Genomic DNA, 9,229 nt, shown 5'->3' on the forward strand with positions numbered 1-9,229 from the left:
TGGTTAAATGATGTTTATAGGTCACCAGAAAGTTCCTAGTTCTTGTCACATCCACCTCTCTGATCAACTCTTTGATAACAGACAGATCTAGGACAGTATTGGTATATTTCAAGTGAAGGCTTTTGGTTTGAGAGTCATCAGCTCCAACGTGAAATAAACTCATAGTCCAAAATAATGATAAATTTATAAGCAAATGTCCCTTCTGTCTTTTAAGCTGCTTTTCAATTTGGCCAAACCAAGTGACATTCATGCTGTCAGTGTAACACAGAGGAAAATTGAGGGCAGAACAGTTTAAAAACTTTTTAAAAATTATTTTAATTATTATTTTTTATTAAGTAGGCTCCACACTCAGCATGGAGACCAATATGGGGCTTGAACTCAGGACTCTGAGATCAAGACCTGAGCTGAACAAGAGGTGGATACTTAACTGACTGATCCACCCAGGTGCCTCATGGGCAAAAAAGCTTTTAACATATATGCTGACTTAGATAGATGGGCCTTATAAATTGATATCCACAATGGATGATCTGGTGCAATTATGTTCTGAGGGCCATGTAGTTTTCACAGAGTAGATATACCTTAGGTCTTAAGTGATGATCAGCTTTTTATCCTCAAAATTTAACTTTTTAAAATGTTTTTTAGGGAACCCTGGGTGGCGCAGCGGTTTGGCGCCTGCCTTTGGCCCAGGGCGCGATCCTGGAGACCCAGGATCGAATCCCACATCAGGCTCCCGGTGCATGGAGCCTGCTTCTCCCTCTGCCTGTGTCTCTGCCTCTCTCTCTTTCTCTCTGTGACTATCATAAATAAATAATAAAAAAAAATAAAATGTTTTTTAGATTAGTTTCATTGGTAGAATTTAGTGATTCGTCAGTTGCATATAATACCCAGTGCTCATCACATCAAGCGCCCTCTTTAATGCCCATCATCCAATTATCTATTATATTTTCTCCCACCTGTCTCCCTCCAACAACCCTCAGTTTGTTTCCTAGAGTTCAGTGTCTCTTATGGTTTGCCACCCTCTCAATTTTCATCTTATCTTATTTTTCCTTCCCTTTCCCTATCTTCATCTGTTTTGTTTCTTAATTCAAAATTCAACTCTTAAGTGTGTTAAGTGCTCAATAAATATTGAATGAATGAATGAATGAATGAACCAATGGATAAAGCCTGTTAGTAGAAAATAGAATGAAGAAGTAAATCCATGCTTTTGGAGATTATCAGTTTTCATTTCACTATTGACTTTACTTCATGGGTTATTATTTCCTCTACCAAGAGTTGGTTCTATTCACTAATCAGTACTTACTGTGTGAAAGCCTAGTGTGAGGGGCTGGTGGGCATATAGGGGTCACTAAATCTCTATATTGCTTATTTAATGTTAAATTAGAGGATATTTTAGCTTGGCAGGAACTGAGATGTCACAAGGTTTCTGACTTTATAACAACTTTGCTCCAGAATCCATACTGCATTTACAAAATGCAGTTTTGCATATCTTTTGCCTATTATGATCCAGGTATGAAAATCATCACCAAATAGGAATGAGAGGGAAACACGGGAAGTCCGACTGGTAATTCAGGCATTGAGTCTGAGTTCAAACATCTTACTGTCATTGGACATCCCGTATCTCTGTGAGGAGGGGAATAGAAAGGGAGTGAACAAGCCTGGTGCTCCAGGGACTTGCCCAGTTCCAGTGACTTCTGCCCTGACCCTAAGCCCTCGCCCCATTTCCTGTTATTATGTTGTCAACAGTTAAACACAGACCAGCTCAGGGGAGCTGGGAAGAAGCAGAGGGAGAGGGACAAGCGGACTCCTAAGCATGGAGTGCTCTCTCACAACCCTGAGATCATGACTTGAGCCAAAACCAAGAGTCAGATGCTTAACTGACTGAGCCACCCAGGCACCCCCTAGCTCAGTCCTTTTGAAGGTAGTGGCCCACTCATTTTTTGAGAGATGACATCAGTGTATTCTTAGCTACCAACTGACTTCTGCCCTTGGCCGCCCAGCAGGACTTGGTAAATTGGATCCAAGCACACATGATATAGTGTGATCTTCAGCAAATGTGTCAGGAAGTGAGCATACTACCTTCATATTTATAACTGTTATGTTTTCTGTTTAAATGGAAAATGTAAAAAATAAATAAATAAATAAATAAATGGAAAATGTAAGTATATAGTCTTTTATTTTTATTATTTGTTTGTTCTTACTGTCCTTAGGCTAGAAAGCATGTAAAACCAAATTTTTTGATTTGTAAAAACCCTGATTTAGGATAAAGATGACTGATTAAAGACCAACCTACCCTACTGTATTCAGTATTGGGGATTTTCCCCTAGCAGTAGGGAAAGGAACAGGTGGAAGGCTGTGGTGAATTCTACCAATAGCTGCATGCACATGTCTCTGCTACAAAGGGAAGTGAACAGCCATCTCTTATTGAGAATTGACTGTGCCAGCTGGTTGTGCTATGTTCTTACCTATATAAGCTTAGCTCTCACAAAATCCCATAAAGTCAATCTCTCATTTTATGGGTGACGAAACCAAGGCTCAGAGATACTGATGCATAACAGATCACCCAGCTGTGAGTGATAAAGAGATGTTGATTCCTTCATGGGGTCCATCAAGGGCATATACTACAAATAGTGGGCCAGATCTAGCTTGTTTGGGATACAGTGCTTACAAACAACCCAAAGTAACGTATTATATTTAAAATCCAGGAAATTTCACATAAAAATCTAGGCTTTGGGTGTTTCTCAAAGAACCTCAATTGTCTAGTACTCTTGGCTGAGTAATGGCTCTTCTCTCAGGTAAGGGGAACCCTCCTGAAGTCACCACAATCCCCATTTCGTTCACGTAATTTATTTTCTCTGCCTAGCCCCTTAGCCATTTGAGTTTGATACCTTTGATGTAGATTCTCTATGAGTAATGGTAAGGTGTGTGGTAGAGTGTAGAAGTGGAGGAGAAGGTAGGGATGTGAGGGATGATGAGTGATGTAGCAGAAGACATATTGTAGAATATTCTAGAACCAGTTCAATATTTCCAAGCTGTGTTAACCATTCTGGCTTTGAACAGCTTGGAGTCAAATGAAGGAGTTGCACTAGTTGATTTTTGAATTCTTGTCTAGTTCTGATTTTATTTTTAAATTTTACCTCACCTGCAAACCCATATTCTTTCCTTGTTGTGAGTGGATTTGTCATAATTGCTATGGAAAAGTGACTTCATTGTCAAGGTCACCATTGAACATTAATCTTGTATTGATGATGACCAGCACCAATAAATTTATAATTCCAGGATTCCTACAGTATTCTACATGAATGGTGTCCCCTGGAGCTGTGCAACATGGCAGCCATGCTGGTGGCATATGCCACTGTTTTAAATGGATAAGATAGCTAAGAGTCTTTCCTTGGGGGATATTAAGTGTAGGCCAACAATGTAGGCTTGAAAAAGATATATAGACAACTATAAAATGAGTTAGTCACGTTCATGGAATGCTGGAATAGTATATGTGAAAAAGTGTGTAAAGCAAGGATTGGTGTTTCAAATTTAGATAGGAAGAGATTGATAGCTGTCACATTGCTTTTCACTCTGGAAAGTTATCATGAATGAGGCCTATGTTTACAAGCTGATTCATCGTGAAGGGAAGCTGCCAGGTGGGCTGGTGTCAGAAATGAATGAAAGAAAAGAAGAAAAGTAATATTTTCAGGGAAAGAGACTTTTTCCTAAGAGTTTTTCCTTCCATATTAAAAAAAAACCTGGAGCATTTCTTTTGATATAAAGACAGTTATTCCAAAAAATAGATTACTACCTCATTTTTAATGCCCCCAACTGATTTAAAAATCTACATGCTAGGGGTAAATGCATGTCCAAACTATAATAAGATATCATCTTATACCCATCAGAATAGCTAAAATTAAAAACAGAAGAAACAAGTGTTGATGAGGATGTAGAGAAAAAGGAATCCTCATTCACTGTTGGAAGGAATGCAAACTGGTGCAGCCATTATGGAAAATAGTGTGGATGTTCCTCAAAAAGTTGTAAATGGAAACACGGGGTATTTACCCAAAGAAAACAAAAATACTAATTCAAAGGGATACATGCACCCTGATTTGTAATAGCCAAGGTAGGAATGGAGCCTAAGTGTCCATCAATTGATGAATGGATAAAGAAGATCTGATATATGTAATGGAATATTATTTAGCTATAACAGTAATGAATTTTGCCATTTGCAACAATATGGGTGGAGCTGGTGAATATAAGTGAAATAAATAAGAGAGAGACAAATATATAATTTCACTCATATGTGGAATTTAAGAAACAAAACCAACAAGCCAAAGAAAAAAAGAGAGCAAAAGACAAACCAAGAAACAGATTTTTAATCATAGAGAACCAATGAAGGGAGGAGAGTGAGGGGATGGGTGAAATAGGGTATGGGGATTAAGAGTACACCTATCATGATGAGCTCTGAGTAATGTATGGAATTGTTGAATCACTATATTGTACACCTGAAACTAATATAACACTGTATGTTGACAATACTGGAATTAAAATACAAAATTTAGTAAAAAATCTACACACTAGAAAGACTTTAGTGTAATATTTACATGTATTGTATGCTAGTCAAATTTTTCACCAGCTCAGGTGAAAATCACTACTCTCCCCTTTTATTTTTGAAAATCTCAATGTATTTCCAATTTCAAGTATAAGAGAGAACAAAGTCAAGGACTTTATGAAGAAACAAGAAGAATTTAGCTTTCAGCCAATTTATTCAGTGTCTTAGGGCCCCCTTGACTTATTGGGTCATATTAGAAAATAAACAGCTTGCTTAGGATTTGCAGCTACAATGGGAGTTTTTATTTATTTATTTATTTCATTTTATTTATTATTTTTTGTATATTTTTTATTGGAGTTTGATTTGCCAACATATAGTGTAACATTCAGTGCTCATCCCATCAGGTGCCCCCCTCAGTGCCTGTCATTCCAGTCACTCCATCCCCCCGCCCACCTCCCCGTTCACTACCCATTGTTTGTTTCCCAGAGTTAGGAGTCTCTCATGTTCTGTCACCCTCTCTGATTTTTCCCACTCATTTTCTTTCCTTTCCCCTATAATCCCTTTCACTATTTCTTATATTCCCCATATAAGTGAAACCATATGATGATTGTCCTTCTCCGATTGACTTACTTCACTCAGCATAATACCCTCCAGTTCTATCCATGTTGAAGCAAATTGTGGGTATTCATCATTTCTAATGGGTGAGTAATATTCCATTGTATACATAGACCACATCTTTTTTTTTTAAAGAGGTTTTATTTATTTATTCATGAGACACACACACACAAACACACACACACACACACACACAGAGAGAGAGAGAGAGAGAGAGAGAGAGAGAGGTAGAGGGAGGTAGAGGGAGAAGCAGTCTCCATGCAGGGAACCTGATGTGGAACTCAATCCTGGGTCTCCAGGATCACACCCTGGGCTGAAGGCAGGCACTAAATCGCTGAGCCACCCGGGCTTCCCTACCACATCTTCTTTATCCATTCATCTTTCGATGGACACAGAGGCTCCTTCTACAGTTTGGCTACTGTGGACATTGCTGCTATAAACATTGGGGTGTAGGTGCCTCGGTTTTTCACTGCATCTGTATCTTTGGGGTAAATCCCCAGTAGTGCAATTGATGGGTCCTGGGTAGCTCTATTTTTAACTCTTTGAGGAACCTGCACACAGTTTTCCAGAGTGGCTGCACCAGTTCACATTCCCACCAACAGTGCAAGAGGGTTCCCCTTTCTCTACATCCTCTCCAACATTTGTGGTTTCCTGTCTTGTTAACTTTCACCATTCTCACTAGTGTGAGGTGGTATCTCATTGTGGTTTTGATTTGTATTTCCCTGATGGCAAGTGATGCGGAGCATTTTCTCGTATGCTTGTTGGCCATGTGTATGTCTTCTTTGGTGAAATTTCTGTTCATGTCTTATGCCCATTTTGTGATTGGATTGTTTGTTTCTTGGCTGTTGAGTTTGATAAGTTCTTTATAGATCTTGGATACTAGCCCTTTATCTGATATGTCATTTGCAAATATCTTCTCCCATTCTGTAGGTTGTCTTTTAGGTTTGTTGACTGTTTCTTTTGCTGTGCAGAAGCTTTTTATCTTGATTAAGTCCCAATATTCATTTTTGCTTTTGTTTCTCTTGCCTTCATAGATGTATCTTGCAAGAAGTTGCTGTGGCCAATTTCAAAAAGGGTGTTGCCTGTGTTCTCCTCTAGGATTTTGATGGATTCTTGTCTCACATTTAGATCTTTTATCCATTTTGAGTTTATCTTTGTGTATGGTGTAAGAGAATGGTCTAGTTTCATTCTTCTGCACGTGGCTGTCCAATTTTCTTCAATGGGAGTTTTTAGATGCTCAGACCCTGGGACACTTATGTGTGCATGTAGTGAATAGGTGCACTTTAGGATTATTTCAGACAAGTTTGTCCTGCAACATGACGGTGAGAATCTTGTATAACACTGTCTAGCCTCTTCCTTTCTCATGGGTTCCTGGTTCTGCCATTTTCTGCTTGCTGTAAAAGAACCAGCTCATCTTTTGAGCCACATATGAAACCAAAAAGCATAGCAGTGGAGAAAGATAATGAATCCTGAAGAAAACTTGGGTTTTGTAGTTATCTGTGCCCCATCCTGCCCCTCAGAATTTACCTCTGTAAGACAAAGTCTGCTACTGTGGTATCTGTGACTCTCTGCCCAATAGAGCACACAGTCTGCAAGACAAGCCAAAAGATCAGTGTCATGGAAGCAGCACTCAACTAATCATTTTAGTAGTTGATGGATAAATACCCCAGATTCTCATGTATTGGGAAAGATAACTCTAATGTTTGTGTCCTACACTGGCTCCTGGAGGTCCCATCAAGCCTGAGCTGCAACTGTATTAGGAGGAACTTGTTGGATAATATGTTGGCTGCCTTCCCTTTCTTTTTTTTTTTTTAATTTTTATTTATTTATGATAGTCACAGAGAGAGAGAGAGAGAGAGGCAGAGACACAGGCAGAGGGAGAAGCAGGCTCCATGCACCGGGAGCCCGATGTGGGATTCGATCCCGGGTCTCCAGGATCGCGCCCCGGGCCAAAGGCAGGCGCCAAACCGCTGCGCCACCCAGGGATCCCTGCCTTCCCTTTCTTGCCTCACTTCCCCCACTCAGCTAGTATTCCTCAGACCACCTCCTGAATCAACTGTTTTCACTAGACCCTTTATGTCAGGACCTGTTTTAGGGAAATCTAAATTAAAACATCTATTGAAAGGATAAAGAGGAAGCTGCAGAAGAAATAGGGATTGATGTCCACTATAGCTGTGAAAGAGGGACTGGACAAAGTTAAAAGGGGCAACCACTGAAACTGGTGCATTTAGGACTCTTTTGAATCTCTCAACCACTTTGCTGAAAATGAGGCCTTCTATGTTTATTAGATATTAGGAAGACCACAGTAAAATTTGTGAAACGTGGATGCAGAGTACCTAATAGAGTGCCTGGCCTATAGTATGTGCATAGAGTAGCTGTAAATTCATGAGCATGGACATGTCAGACATGTTTGTCAACAATCTCCCTCAGTCATTCATTTCAATGTGCATTACTGTTACATTTGTTCTCCACTTCCACCACTCATTCTCGACCAGTTGATTTTTTTCCAGTCTAAGTGTGGGTTTTGCATTCTCCCATATCAACCCTTTTCTTGTTAGATTTACCTAGTTCCAGTTACTGAGTTCTTTTGGCTCCTGATTCTTTCACCTTACTTTTGCTACTCTGTCCAGCTTCACACTCCTCACCATTTTCCTCAGGACCCTATCTCTGTCCTCGTCCAAGACACTTGTACTATAGTTCTTTTTCTTGTTCTTTTTCTTGTTCTTCTTGTTCTTGTTCTTCTTCTTCCAGATTATTTACTTATTTGTTCACGAAAGACACAAAGAGAGAGGCAGATGCATAGGCAAAGGGAGAATCAGGATCCCTGAGGGGAACCTGATGGGGGACTTGATCCCAGGGATCGATAACCTAAGCCAAAGGCATATGCTCAACTACTGGGCCACCACTGGTACAGTTCTTAATCAGGAATGAAGTTAAAAATCAGGGCAGGAAATCATGTGACTGGTGCCACTACTTCCTTTTATCTTAGGAGTTGCTGGAAAGCAAGGAGAGAATGTGACTCAAAGTAGTGTAAGAGAAGGAGGGTTTATTTTAAGCACTCTGGGAAATTGCATGTACTCTAATTTCTCCCTGCCATCTGGATCCTCATGGTTTCCTATTCCTGCTACAGTGAATGCTGCATCTGTCAGCCCATGTAGACTTGGGTTTGTGCTCATTTGAGGCTCACAGTGAGCTTGTCATGGCTGCCCTCGAGGAGTTCTCTCAGACCCCAAGACCACTTGGCTTTCCAGCTCAGCTCCATATGTACATATGCCCTTCAGATTGACCCATTTTGGTATAAGTGTCCACATCTGTTTCAACCATCTGTGGCCAAAGGCAAAATCAAATTGTGTAATGAGTTGCCCCTTCAAAATTTTGAATGGAACTGTTTCTTCATGTTGAGGTATAAAAGAGAAGAAAATGATTTGCACATATATCTAGAATTCCTCCAAAAGTCAAAAATGATTCTAGAGTCAGGAGGGCATTCATGGGGCAGATTCTGGAAACATCAGCATTTCAAGATCTCATAACTTGAAATGAGGTATGTGGTACCCACAGAAAACAGCCAAGTCCATATTAATGTCTACTGGGAGCCTACTTTTATTACGAAGGCATTTATTTATTCATTACTGGGGAAACCCAACAATTTCCTATAGTTCCATTCTGATTTTAATTAGAATATTAATCAGCTATGCTCTGCACAATTTTGGCTAAAAATCCACAATGCAATATACTAAAATTCCTAGGAACAGAGCCAATTTAATTTGTATTAGATATTTTGCCCCAGGTTAGCATTAGGAACTTATTATTGCATGTCTCATGCAGCTATTATTATTATAAATGTGCATATTGTGCAAATTAAAATCATATTTTATTCAGGGAAAAACCTCTCTGTTTGCTTGAGTCCTAGTGACTATGCCTCTATTCCTGAGGGAATTCAGTACTTGTGACATCTCCCATGGTAAATCTAGCAAGGAAATGCCTCTGGGACATTCAGCCACTTACCATTTCTGGAAGGACATAGTTTACCCACTGCTTCAATGGCTGCACTGAGAATACAAAGGAGGACCGAATGATGGC

Source organism: Vulpes vulpes, chromosome 11 (genome assembly GCF_048418805.1).
Source record: "Vulpes vulpes isolate BD-2025 chromosome 11, VulVul3, whole genome shotgun sequence".
NCBI lineage: Eukaryota > Metazoa > Chordata > Mammalia > Carnivora > Canidae > Vulpes > Vulpes vulpes.